This window comes from Echinops telfairi, unplaced genomic scaffold (genome assembly GCF_000313985.2).
Source record: "Echinops telfairi isolate 266 unplaced genomic scaffold, ASM31398v2 ScPeMD7_3533;HRSCAF=4204_0, whole genome shotgun sequence".
Taxonomy (NCBI): Eukaryota; Metazoa; Chordata; class Mammalia; order Afrosoricida; family Tenrecidae; genus Echinops; species Echinops telfairi.
Genome location: NW_022107431.1, coordinates 18492076 through 18506458, shown reverse-complemented (window position 1 = coordinate 18506458; position 14383 = coordinate 18492076).

The following is a 14383-nucleotide window of genomic DNA, read 5'->3' as shown; positions in this document are numbered from 1 at the left end:
TCTGGCTGGGGAGGTGTGGTTGAAGGTATTGGCCGACCCCATTGGCTGAGTTTAGCCCCATCTGTGTGATGTCAGGTGCCTAGGTTGTGGCTTTAAGTTTAGGTTCACCTGGGCTTAGGGGGCTTAGTCTGCACCTGGCCAGTTCTGGATTTTTCCATAGGTGTCCAATGGCTGCCTGATTTCTTCCCAACCCTGTTGTTGTAGCCCTTTTCAGACAACCCCCTTTTGGTCCCTAATCTAGCAACCTAATATTCGCCACTGAAGGAGTTATGGACCCAAATCTTTGGGGATAGTGGGTGATGACCGTCTCTGGATACTTCCTGCTGTCAAATTGGTCACACAGTGGGGTTTTGGGGGTACACACCCTTCCTACACTATTGAGAGGACTTGTCGTCCACTTAGGGGCACACAGTGCATGAGGTTAGGGTGATGTAGGTGCTGGGGATCCTGGGGTTGGCAATCTTGGCCTACTGTCATTAGGAACTTGAGGACATCTGGAAGAAACAAAGCAGGTAAACAGTTTAGGTAAGATTTGGGCGAACGCTAGGGGAGAGCAAGTGTGGGTTAGTTTTACACTGGAAGATTTGAAAAGAAATCTCCAGAGGTATTAACACTGGACGGACAGGCATCGGTGCGAGTTTTCTTTAAGCACGGGGGTTGTGTGAAAGCATCTACTAGCTTGAAGACTGTTGTGGTTTGGGGGAAGGTTTTCTGCAGAGCACTTACCTGTCTCAGGGTGCCGATGAAACACCATCTTAAGATCATCCAGTGGTGCACAGGTGTGCTTTTCTTGCTCCGTTTGATCTGCTTCTAAGGGTTTCCACAGCGTTACCTGTGAATGGGGGATCCATGCACTGTGTCGGAAACTTTAACGGCAGTGGGGGGTAGAGAGATTTACTGGGAAGGGACCTTTCCAGACTGGCTGGAGCTGGGAGTTAGGGTACCTGTCCTTCCAGGTTTTTATAAGAACTAGGTCTCTGGGCAGGCACAAGGAGGGTAGCTTTTCCTCCCCGTGGGCCTGGATGAGTCCATGCTGATGGAGTGCCTCCTGGCATTGGCTAATCTTAGGGCATATTGCTGTATTAAAGGCACCTCAGAGTCTATAGCTGGCTCTGTTACGAGGAAAGGTTACCCATATAAAACTTCATAGGGGCTTAAGCATGTAGGATGCCCTAGGGCAATCCGAGACGTAACAGAGCTAGAGGCAGTGCATCTTTCCAGCTCATCTGAGTTTCTGGTGTCAACTTCCAGAAGGTTAGCTTTAAGTGTTGCTTAATTCAGTCTACTTGCCCAGTGGAGACCATGTTATACTTAGGTGGCAAGCTATGCTTGGAGTCTGAGGAAGGAGGTTAGGAGAGAGTAGACAGCACCAAGTAGGAAGGATGTCCTGGCCTACCTGCCACAGCCATGCACAGCCAGGGTTCCAGACCAGGAACAGCAATCCTCTGTGGCTGCGCTGTCTGCCTGGGCTGCTTTAGTCCAAGTAGCCGCAGACTGACCAGCAGACCACGCTCCTCTTGGGTGTTCCCAATAGGACAGAGTATTGCCAATGGCCAGTTTGTTTACGATAGTGTGGCCCTCATGGAGGCCAATTTCTGTTAGGGCAAGCCCTTCCCCACAGGCCAACACTCAAGGGACAGTGTCCCCTGTTCAGGGCTGTTTGGAACCTGAGAGGCAGTCGATGGGCGCTGACTACCTATGGACGCCAATACCTTGGATGCCTAGCATCTTTCCTTTTGTCCTTCTCCTGAGTCCGGGTTTTTGCTTAAAGCTTGTGCGGTAAAAGGTGGCATTGGCAATAGTTAAATATCTGAGGTCAGGGTGAGGTGCTGCAAGGGAGCTAGGGACTGTTCTGGGTTGTCTGAATAATTGCCTAGATCCCACTTAATCTGCTTGAGTTCAATTAGGGTGAAAGGCCTATGAATCATCTGAGGACTTTGGAGGGGCCCTTTGATAGGGTCTTTATAGGGTCGGTGGTACATTTGGAACAAAGGTCTTTACTGTTTCTCAAGAAGAACAATGCTGTACAGTAAGGGACTTCCCCTCCCTTCCTCATCCTTACACATGTTAGGGTCTGGCTGTATTGGAGCAGAGACGGAAGTGTGCTAAGCATGGGTCGGGATTTCTGTGACCTAGAATGTACTGGGGCCAGACGGAGCATCTTCAGATCAAATCTGGACCAACAGACAGGATGCAGCACAAAGGGTTGTCTGAAGGACGGATTCCTCGGAGCCTTCTAGAACACACACACACACACACACACACACACACACACACACACACACACACACACCCCAAACTGGTTAGATTGTTCAGGTCAGCCAGGGCACTGCCTGATGGTGTGTCCTTGTGGGCATGCCCTTCTCATGAAGAAGACCCTGGGAACCTCCCCCTCTCTGCGCCTTCACCTTCCTGCTGGCAGACCCTGATTGCTGCTTCGCCCTGGAGATGTTCCCACTGCCATTGGGTCCATGTCACTTTGCACCCACCGGCCTGTCATCTGCCTGCATTCTTCACCATTGCTTGTGGCTGCATGAGTCTGAAGAGAGTCTTTTTTTTGAAGAGGGTCTTATGGATTAATATTGGACTTATGGAGTTGAGTTGGACTGGGCTGGGAGGTTTTCTTGATATATAATTACTTGTCATATAAAGCTCTGTCTTACACATAATGAGTGTCACTGGATTTGTGTCTTTAGTCAGCCCAGCCTAACATGAAGGAAAATCAATCAGGTTCCTCTATACTAGTGAAGAGTACTCTGACAAAGGCATCAAGGAAAAAATATCATTCACATTTCTAAGCCTTCGAGGGGGACCACCAGCTAAGCTAAAGACCACCACCTAACAGGTCCTCTGATGGGGAGAGGGACCTGCCTAAAGGTTCAATCTGAATGTAGTCACTCTAGGGAACTTGGAATCCTTGATTGGGTATATATTAACCGGCAGGATTGTACCAAGGCGGTGAACTTCAGTGGAAAGGCCCATCCACAGTGCAGAGGCAGGAAGCAGGAGGTAGGAGGTAGTTGTGCCTAAAAGCCCTTGAGTGATCTTGGAAGCAACAGGATTAGCAAATGTTCAGCGACCTTGCTTTCAAATGCCTCTTGCCAAAGCTTAGCAAAAGGGTGGGAAAAAAATCAGCAGGGAAACGAAGATCAAACCGCAAACCTCAGAGAGCCGAACTCAAGGAAACAAGGCATTTCCCTTCACGTGGTTTATCTATAAGCTGGAAGGACGAGGCTTGGAGTAACTGGGGGAACTGAAACCCAAGCCGTGGGAACTGGGTAGGGCTAGGGGGGAAACCGGAAGGAGATGAGGTGGGGGGTGTGAACCAGGAGAGACCGGAAGCGATTTCCTAGCCAATCAGCCCAACAGGCATCTATCTTGATCTTCCCGCAGCATTACAGGAAAATGCGGCTTCCGAAGGTGCAGCTAGAGAAACCTGGGGGCAGGGATGGCACAGGTGAGCAGGGAGGCAGAGGAGCAGGGGGACTGGGCAAAAAACTCCCGCTACCCTCTTTTCAGAGCACGGTTTACCGGCATCTACACGTCCGGTACTTAGAAAGTCTGATGAATTTTAAGTCCGGCACTTAGAAAATTTGATCTGCCGCCAGAGCTGCTCAAGTGGTGAGGGGCTGAGAGGTGAAGACCGAAAGGAAGGGTGTGGACCGAAAGTGGGTCAGTGAAGCAGAGGTTCGTACCCGGTTCTAGAGACTGGACTGTTTTGTTTGGAGCCTGCGCTTAAAGGTGGAGTCCAAAGAGGTTTTCGAAATCACTGCGCCAAGTGTTAGGTTCCTGGATTGGGGTACCTTGGTTCTTGCCTGGCGGTGCTGAAAGAATTCATGCTGCAGAAGCACCTTCTGTAATTCAAGTGACTTTCATGAGGAAAAGGGAAATTGCAGGTGTTACAGCTTACAAAAAGTACACGCTGTTTCAGGGATGCATACAGGGGTGTGTGAGAGTCGGGCCAAGTTCATGGCTGAAGGCGCAAAACCACATGGAAAGAATACACGAACAGGAGCCCCAAATCCATTCTTACAGCACCAGCAAAATCCCAGGGGTAAAGAGAGTGTAGACCCTGAGCAAGCCCTGAGTGGGATCCCACCGTCCACTTGCAGCGTGCACCTGAGCAAGAGCAGAGTAAAAAGAGAGGCTGCAGCCTGCCCACTGTGTGCTTTGACCTCCTCTGGCTGGGGAGGTGTGGTTGAAGGTATTGGCCGACCCCATTGGCTGAGTTTAGCCCCATCTGTGTGATGTCAGGTGCCTAGGTTGTGGCTTTAGGTTTAGGTTCACCTGGGTTTAGGGAGCTTAATCTGCACCTGCCCAGTTCTGGATTTTTCCATAGGTGTCCAATGGCTGCCTGATTTCTTCCCAGCTCCATTGTTGTGGCCCTTTTCAGGCATCAGAGAGACAATACCCCTTTTGTCCCTAGTCTAGCTACCTAAAAGCTCCAAAATTTTCCAGCTCTTGGGAAAAACCTCCAGTTCAAAATTCAAAAAGGTCAAATGACTTCCTTTTTTTCTTCAGTCAGCCAACAGCTCTCTCAGCAAATCTTTTCAAATGCAAATGTCCTGAACACTCAAGGTACTGGGTAGGGCTTACCTTTACTACACATTCTTTGCAGGCATCTCCTGCTAACTCATTTAATAGATCCAATTTAATGGTTGAAGACAGTAAGCTTATAAATTCTATTCATGCTTCCCCAAAATAATTTCTATCACACATTATATCAATAGCAATAGGGAGAAGAAATCAATATAATCCCAGTACAGCCAGATACTAAAACACATTCTTAAGACAGTAAATTCAATAAAAAATTAAACAAAAGCAGTAAACTCAATTTTTAAAATCTGAACTATCCCATTAATATGCAATATGGCCTTAGGCCTCTGGCTGCTGCATCAAGCTAAGGCCTGGATTTCTGTCAGCCACTTTGACTAAGCAGCATGGCCACAGAGAAGTTCAAGGGTAATTTCACCCCCTAAGCCCAAAATTTATATTTATCACATTCATTTTCACCATTTCAGTTAAGAAAAAACAAAGACAGATAAAGGGAATTAAAACCTTCACTTCCCATGTCTTTTTCAGAAAACCATTGAGTAAACAGCATGGCTCTATCTGACCTCTCACTAGCCTAAGAAGAAGAACTACCACGAGGCAGAGGTCCGACAAGCATCCACTCTCCATCTTCATGATTTGTTTCTCTAGCACCCCACTCCCAAGGTATCCTAATGTGTTGGGCTTGGTGGACTAGAGAACAAATGACAAAAAAACAAGTCCGGTGACTCTCATGTATGTGTAAGAGACAGTTTTATATCAAGAAGTAATTATATATCAAGAAAATAATCAAGTCCATCAGTGCGATACTACTCCATAAGTCCCTCTTTAGACTCACACAGCCACATGCAATGGTGAAGAATGCAGGCAGATGACAGGTCAGTGGAGTAAAGTAGTATGGACCCAATGGCAGTGGTACCATCTCCAGGGTCATGGCAGCAATCGGCTTCACCAGCAGGAAGGTGAAGGCGCAGAGAAGGGAGGTTCCCAGGGCCTTCCTTATGAGAAGGGCATGCTCACAGGGAGGCACCATCGGGCTGTGACCTTACTGACAGATGGAATACCACCCCTACTTTTATATATCTTCAAGGTGACATGAAATTATCTTGTATTCTGTTGCTTTATTAAATCCTTCTATGGTTTTTTACAGTCTTTGTGGAGAGCATGGGGTTTCCTCTATATAAAATCATATGGTCTGAAAATAGTGAGGCAGAGGGAATGGGTTTGAGAGCTGGAATGGAGCCTCTGATAGGGAGGAGGGAGCCCCGCATCCTGGTGGTGACTGGACGGAGGGACAGGGAGTCAAAGAAGCTCTCACTGTTTTGCTGTGCTCAGGATTCTCCGGAGAAAACGAGTTTGTGAAAAAGGAGGAAGCAAAGATATACAGAAGTGAGAGGAAAAAAAACCTCTGGAGCTCTCAGATTTCAGGTCTCACGTCTCCTTCTCCTAAGCAAGGATTCCTACCTGTTAAATGATCTCCAGGACTCCCAGAGGAGCCAGGATTGTTAGTTATCTAAGCAGCCATTGTCCACTGTGCCTACTGTTTTTCTCTTCTTATTAAAATGTAGTTTTCTACCGATTCTTGAAATTAGCCCTTTATCTGAGATATTATTGCTAAATACAGTATCCCAATCGATGGGTTTTCATTTTCCTCTTTTGATGAACATAAACACATATTTCTAGAAGGTTCCAGTCATCCAGTTTGTCTTCTATAGTGTATTTTTCATTATGCTTGCTAGTGTATTAATGCGTTATAATATTAGGGCCTTTAGGGTTGTCCCTATTTTTCAATGATGATCTTTGTGGTTCTAGGGTTTATATTTAGGTTTTTATTCCATCTTGAGTTCCTTTTTGCATATGGTGTGGTGTATGGCTTCTGTTTCATTGTTTTTCAAGTGGAGATTCATTTTTTCCAGCACCATTTAATTAAAAGGCTATGTCTTCCTTCACTTAATGCGTTTTAGTCCTTTATAAAAATCAAATCTCCGTAGGTGCTTAAGTTAGACAGGGTTCTCTAGAGAAACAAAATCAGGACACTAATAATTTTGTATATGTTTATATAGATGGATATATAACATAAGAAATAAGCAGTTAATTAATCTATAAAGCAGTACAAATGGCTCAGCGCAACTCACTTCCGTGAGATAGCTAATACACTGGCAGCCCTTCAAGTCTTAAGTGCCGCTGGGTAGTCCTCTGTAGAGCAATTCAGGATATCCGGCCACAGGCAGCAAACAGCAAGGCAGGTCACAAACGGTCAGCCAGATGACAGGGTCCGACAGTCCCCAGCTCAAGTGATGTATATCCAATAGCATGGGGAAGCAAGTCTTGAAGGAACCTCAAACTACAGTGACACAGTCCATAGGTTAGGTGTCCCAAAGGTAGTGTAGCTTGAAAATTGAGGCAGAGAACACGCAAGGCAGTCACACACTGGTGTGATCATGAAAGAGCAAGTGATAAGAAAGGCGAGGCTCACGGAGCCATTTATCTTTCCGCCCTTCAATTAATTCCACATGTGTTCATTGCCCATGTGGGCAAAATGAACCTACCTATCACAGTACTTGATTGTGTTTCTGAGTTCTCTGTTCTAATCCATTGGACTACCTAGCTATTGTAGCCACACCAAGCTGTTTTGTTTATGGTGGCATTATAAGTTTTGTAACTGAGGAATAAAGCATCCTCCTTTGTTCTCTTTCCTTTTCTTTTTTTAATAGCATTTTATTTATCCTGAAATTTTCCCTGTACATATAAAATTGATGATTGATTTTTCAATTTCTTTGAAGAATTGTGCTAGGACTTGGATCAGAATTGCATTGAATTTATAGAGCGCTTTCAATAAGATTGAAAATATCATTATATGAACTCTTCCTATCCATGAGCATGGGGCATTCTTCCATTTGTGTGTCTCTCTCTTTTTGTAAAAATATTGAATAGTTTTTGTTGTCTACATCTTTTGTTTCTCTGGTTAAAGTTAATCCTATGGATTTCATCATTTTGGTAGTTATTGTAAATGGTATTTTTCCTTAATTATTTATGTTTGAAATGAACTTGTTTGTCACTAAAGACTCAAAGTTCATTTCAGTTTTATTTTGCCTCTTTTTTTTGCCACTCAAACAACTATTTAGGTTTGAGGGATATGGATTCTGGAGGGATCTGTTTGTTTGTTTTAAGGAAACACATTGTATATATTTACATGGCCCTTCTCAAGAAACAAAATAAAAAGCAACATCCTTTAAACTCTCCATATATGTGGTTTTCTTTATTTCTTCAAATCCTTCCTCCCTCCTTCATCAATATCCTATCCCTACTCTCTCCCTGTTCCTGACCCCACTCCCTGGCCTCCTTGTATTAATCAAAATCTTGTCTTTTGGTGTATAAAACACATTTATTTTTCTCCTCCCCATAATGATGGTGTAATTAAATATTTATCATTATGCTAAGCATAATGTTCTCTAGTTTTGTCCATATTTGCAGTGTTTACAAGAGTTGGCATTTTTAATTGATACATAATATTCCATTATGTAACTATCTCCGTTTGTTTATCCATTCCTCTATAATAGGAGTTTTTGGTTGTTTCCATGTTTTTTTCTATTAAGAAATTGCTTCAATAAACATAGTTGTGCATATGTCTATTTGTGTTGTATTCTTTATTTCTTTTGGGTATATATCCAGCAGAGAGATTGCTGGATAATAAGATACTTGTATTTGTTTAAGGGAATGCCATACTGATTTCCATAGTGGTTGTAAAATTCTGCAGTTCCAGTAACAGTGCAAAAGCATTCTAATTTCTGTATCCTCTCCAGCATTTAAAATTTTCTCTTTTAATGAATTTTGCTAAAAGTGTTGGTGTCAGTTGGTACCTCATGGCTGTTTTAATTTGTATTTCTCTTATTGCTTATGAACACAAACATTTCTCCATAAGATGTTGTCTTTTTTTAATTAATTTTTTGTTTTTGTTTTGGATGTTGTGTTTGGTAAATTGTCTACTCATGTCTTGTGCTCATTTTTTAATTGGGTTATGTATTAGTCTAGGTACTTTGGAGAAACAAATCCACAGCAACTCATGTATAAGAGAGAGTTTTATGCAAAGAAAATGTGCATCACGAAAACATCCCAACCCAATGCTGCCCAAGCCCACAAGTCCAACATTAACCCATACCCAACACCAGTCCACAAAGTCCTTCACCTCACAAAACAGAGGCAATAATGCCGACTGCAGGAGGAAAGCTGAGTCAGTGAACGTGTAAGCATCTCAGCACTGGCAGGGGTCTCCACACGGCTGCTGCAGCACCCAGGGCTGCATCGGGATAGATCCATGCGGCTTCTCCTTGGGGATGTCTTGTAGGAAATCCATCTTGCAAGCTGAAGCAGGGAACTGCTAAGGCAGCTGCACCCGATGCAACCATCACAAAACAAGAGACCCGAGAACTAGAAAGGCGAGGCTTCACCACCCATTTATCCCTCTGCCTTTCAACCAGCACCACATGTGATTATCGGCCAGGCTGGCACAATTAACTAACTCAGGTTATTTGTAATTTTCTTGTTAAGATTCTGCAATTTTCTATAGATTTGGGAGTAACCCTTTATCTGATGTATTATTACTGAATATATTTTCCCAATCTGGGTTCTCTGCTGACTTTAAAAAAAATAATTTTATTGGGAGCTCATACAACTCTTATCACAATCCATACATACATCAATTGTGTAAAGTACATTTGCACATTCACTGCTCTCAACACTCTCAAAACATTTGCTCTTCACTTAAGCCCTTGGCAACAGGTCCTCATTTTTCCCCCTCCCCTCTGCTCCCACCTCCCTCATGAACCCTTGATTGTGTGGATATTTTTCATTGGGTTTGGTAGTGTCTTTATGCCTTGTATTAGAGTCCTTAATATTGTTCTTATTTTTCTTTAATGTTCCCCCCCACACTATCATGACCCCAATTCTACCTTACAAATACAGCTAGATTAGAGCATGTACACAGGTACAGATAAGAGCTGGAAACACAGGGAATCCAGGACAAACTCCTCAGGACCAATAATGAGAGTAAAGATACCAGGAGGGTAAGAGTAAGGCAGGGAGAGAAAGGGGGAACCGATCACAGTGATCTACATATAACCCTCTCCCAGGGGAACGGACAACAGAAAAGCAGATAAAAGGAAACATTTGGTCAGTGTAAGACATGAAAACATAATAATTTATAAAATATCAAGGGTACATGAGGGAGGGCGAGGGAGGGAGGGAAAAATGAGAAGCTGATACCAAGGGCTCAAGGAGAAAGAAAATGTTTTTAGAATGATGATGGCAACAAATGTACAAACGTGCTTGACACAATGAATGAATGTATGGATTGTGATAAGAGCTGTATGAGCCCCCAATAAAATGATTAAAAAGAAAAAAAAGATCTGGATCAGGAAAAAAATTGTTCTTATTTTTTCATTGATGGTGTTTATATTTGTGTGGTTTATATTTAGGTCTGATCCATCTTGAGTTTATTTTTGTACACAGTGTGACGTATGGGTCCTGTCTCACTCTTTTGTAGATGACGATCGTCTTTTTCCAGCACCATTTGTTGAAATGGCTCTCTCTCCCACTTTTAATGTGTTTTAGACCTTTACCAAAGATTAGGTTTCTATAGTTGCTTGGTTGTATTTCTGGATTTTCCATTCAAAGTTTTTCTGTTTTTTATTTTTTGGAGGTTTTAAAAATTTCTCTTTGTTTCTTTTTTATTGATTTCTTTCTAAGTGTAAGACAATTTTCTGTTTTAAACTTGATATTGTCTTCATTTGACTACTTATCGTCTACTCTGTTGCCTTTATTTTATTGTCGTTGTTGTCTTCATTGTGGAATGTTATCTGTGGTTCCTAATTTTGATTTGTATGGCTTTGCTGAACTTTGTGTATTAATATCTTGTATGATCTGTTTAGATTGTTGTCTGTTTTTGATTCTCTGTCCAAAGAACTCCTTTTGGTGTTTTCTATAAGGCTGGTCTTGTTTTTACAAATTTCTTTAGTTTTTCCTTGTCTGAAAATGATTTTATTTCCCCCTTTATTTGAGGATAATTTTGTAGATTTAGGATGCTTGGTTGGGAGTTTTTGCTTTAAATGTTTTGAAAATCTCAAACCATTGCTTTTGTGTATGTATGGGCTTGAAAGGCAAATCTGAGCTTATTCTTATTGGTTTGCCTTTGTAGGTGATTTGTGTGTGTGTGTGTGTGTGTGTGTGTGTGTGTGTGTTACTCTCAGGATTCTTTCCTTTAATTTTAGAACGTTTGACAATTGTGACTATTTTCTTTTGGGAACAATTCTTTTTGAGGTTCTCTGCACTTCTGAGATAATGATTTTCTGTTCTGTTATAAAATAAGAAAACTATCTTTTAATACTTCTTCAACTATCATCTACGTAGTTAAATTTTCTTCTTTCTGTTCTGGGATGTCCATCAAACCTAAGTTGTTTCCTTTTATAGGTTCCCATAGAATTCTTAGGTTTTCTTCAGATATTTTGGTCTCCCCCCACGCCCCCTACCCCCGGATTTTTTTTTTTTTTAGTTTGATCTTCTTGCATTTTGGCATCAAGAGATTTGTCTTTGAGATCGCTGATTTGTATTTTCATTGTCTCAATCCTTCTGATTTTTTTCTTTGGAAATGTTATCCAATATTTGTCTTTTGAATTTCTGTTTGTAGTTCTTGAATTATCCTTCTCTTTCAATTCTGCCCACAGTACCTATCATTCTAAAGAACCTGGCTTTGCATTCTTAGTAGGCTTGAACAGATCAGGGTCACAAAGAAGACCCAGCGATCTGGTGTGATGGCTGTGACATTGGACCCTGCTCTTTCTGGGTTCATAGGTGGGGTGAGGCTGAAATGAAATCAGAAAAGTGAAAGTGCTTTTCTAGATCCCCAAATCTCAACGACTCCTTCCTCATCTCTTGGCAATATAGGTAATCTAACAATGCATTCTCTACCATGTGGCAGTTGATACGAGAGCTCGTGGGTGGGCATGGGATGAACCTATCTTCAAGGAGCTCATAAATTAAATGTGAGAAGAAAAGCTTAGGTCAAGTCATTCTTGCTGTAGTTGAAGGGGAGGGATAAAAAAGATAATGAGAAAGTCTTTATAGGAAAGTGATCGAGGGAGATCAGGATAAAAGTGATCCTATAAGAGGGAATAAGGAAAAATTTCTGGAAACTTCATTACACCTAAGCTGTCTTGGGCCAGTCAGACTTTCAGCACGAAGGAACCATAGGTGCGTGTAGTGGGGTGAAGTCTGCAGGAAAGAAGAGAAAAGGAGGATGGGTTGTAAATACCTAAGTCCGTTTTTCTCTAGAGAAGAAATCACTGTAGAACGGATGTTTTCCCTAGTTCTCTCTCTTTCTCTCTCTCTCTCTCTCTCTCACACACACACATACACACACACATGGAGACAGTATTTTTAGTGCCCTCTTCTTTTAGTAACCTGTGGGCATGTGCATTTTCTCCCAGTGCCCTGAAAACTTCTTAAGCCATCTGTTGGAATGTCCCTGTGAGGTTTTCCTGAAGAACCTGGTCACATCCCGATCATTCTCTCAGTCTTCCTTCATCAGTCTGGCTCCAGGATGTATTTCTGTCCACTTCATAAGATTTGAGTCAAAGAAGAGGAACATCTGTCTCCCAAAGCTGAACTGCCAAGATGCTCTGGTGTGCCTGCTTGCTTCATGCTGGCAACACATCTGAGCCTCCATGTCTCCATGGAGCTGGCCTCATGGAGAGAGATCACCCTCTTCCGGACCGATTTTCTGTCCCCATATGGAAGCTTCAATCTTCTCTGGTCTCCTCTTACCTCTGGCCCTGACCTGTCCTCCAAGCCTAACCCTTGCTGAGAGGTTTCTTGGGTGGGATCCATTTACAGTTTTTAAATTCATAACACCACAGCACCCAATTTCTCTACCCCTTCCCTTCTGCTGCCCCTCCCCCCCCAAGTTGGGAGGACCATCTCCAAGGACAAGGTCTTCATACACACTTATCCTTTGTTGTGTAACTTCTCCAGTTTAATGTCAGGCAGTAGCTGTCTCAGTTCATCCCTGATGTCTCTCAGCAGTGTGGGTCTGTTCCTCCCATTCCTTTGTGGCATTAATCTGCATCCCCAGGGGACCCACGGCTATGATTTTGTTGTTTCCACATTCATAATGAAGGAAAGTCCTTCCACCCACCTGGCCTTGAACCTCACACATGGCTATGCAGGTGGGGTCTTAATCATGATGATGAGGTTGTAGCGCAGTGAGTGAGCCACTGTGAAAGAAAATCTCAGGTGAGGGTTAGCACGGGGAGAAGAGGACCCATTGGAAGTTCTCTATCTAGTCCCCATGTGACTGAAGGACCTTCCACAAAGCTGGGCTGGCAGAGAAAGGAGGACCCCATCCTGCCACTGCTCCAGTCCCACCAACCCCTGCCTTATTTCTTGGCCTGGTTTTCCCCATGTCTCACTGAAGTTCTGTGAGCAAAGACACAGGATGATAGGACCTGATCCTTTACTGTGCTGTGATGGGACATTTCTGACCAAACCTCCTGCACTACTTCTTCTGGAGGGGAGGAGAGTTATGTTAGGTGTGTGTGTGTGTCCATAGAGTGTAGTAGAGCAGGCTCCCTAAACTTCTTGAGAAGCCCATTTCTCCCTCCTGCCCAATTGCCCTTCCTGCTCTACATTACTCTTTTCCTTCATGTTGCCTGTTTTTCCCCCCAAAATCATTTTATTGGGGGCTTGTACAGCTCTTATCACAATCCATCCATCCATTGTGTCAAGCACACTTGTACATTTGTTGCCATCATCATTTTCAAAACATTTTCTTTTCCTTGAGCCCTTGGTATCAGCTTCTCGTTTTACCTGTTTTACCAGTCCGTTTACCTAACCCAGGATGCTAGAAACAACCCCCTCGGAAAGTGAGGTGGAGGGTTCTTCGAATGCTAGAAGTATGAGGAGCCCCCATCCTCCTCAGAACTCACCATGCAGAGTACCCAGGAGCAGAGGGACAGCTGCATCAGGAGGGCAGGAAGGAATGCAGTTCTGGCATGCAGTGCCATTTGGCCTACAGCAAAGAGTGAACTCCAGCTCAACTCCACTGGTGCAAACCTGAGGCCTCCTTCTATGCCTTCTGTAGCCTGAAGCCTGCGAAGTCTTGGGCTTTGAAAAGTTGAGCCCCAGCTTGATGCCCTGACCCACCTGTGCAGCAGCTGACACCACCCACCAACGGAGGATTGACTTCTCTGCACTGCAGTCCAAACCCATTCAATTCCTTTCAGAGATGATATTCAGGCCTTGGATGTCCTGCCCAGATTCACTACAACAGATGAGCTCACAACCACAGAACTCTCATTGAGTTTCTAACTACCCACTTTCTTGCCTCCTTTCCCTACATCCTTGACATCTTAGGAGCCCTGGTGGATTCGTGCTTATGCACTGGGTTGTTAACCTAAAGGTCAGCAGTTTGAAACCAACAGTCTGCTCCAAAGGAGAAAGATGAGACTTTCTGTTCCCATGAAGAGTTACAGTCTTGGAAACCCACAGAGGCAGTTTCATCCCATCTTAAAGGATCACTATGAGTCTAAATCAACTGGATGGCAGGGAGTTTAGGTTTGGTTCGGAATTTTTGGGGAGTCCTCTTGCCATAATCAGTTATGTATCATTGGGGTCCTAACCTTAAGGTGAGTAGTTCAAACCGACGAGCTGTTTGGCAGGGGAAGAATGGGGTCTCTTTTTTAAAAAAAATCATTTTATTAGGGGCTCATTCAACTCTTATCACAATCCATACATACATCAATTGTGTAAAGCACATTTGTACATTCATTGCCCTCATCAT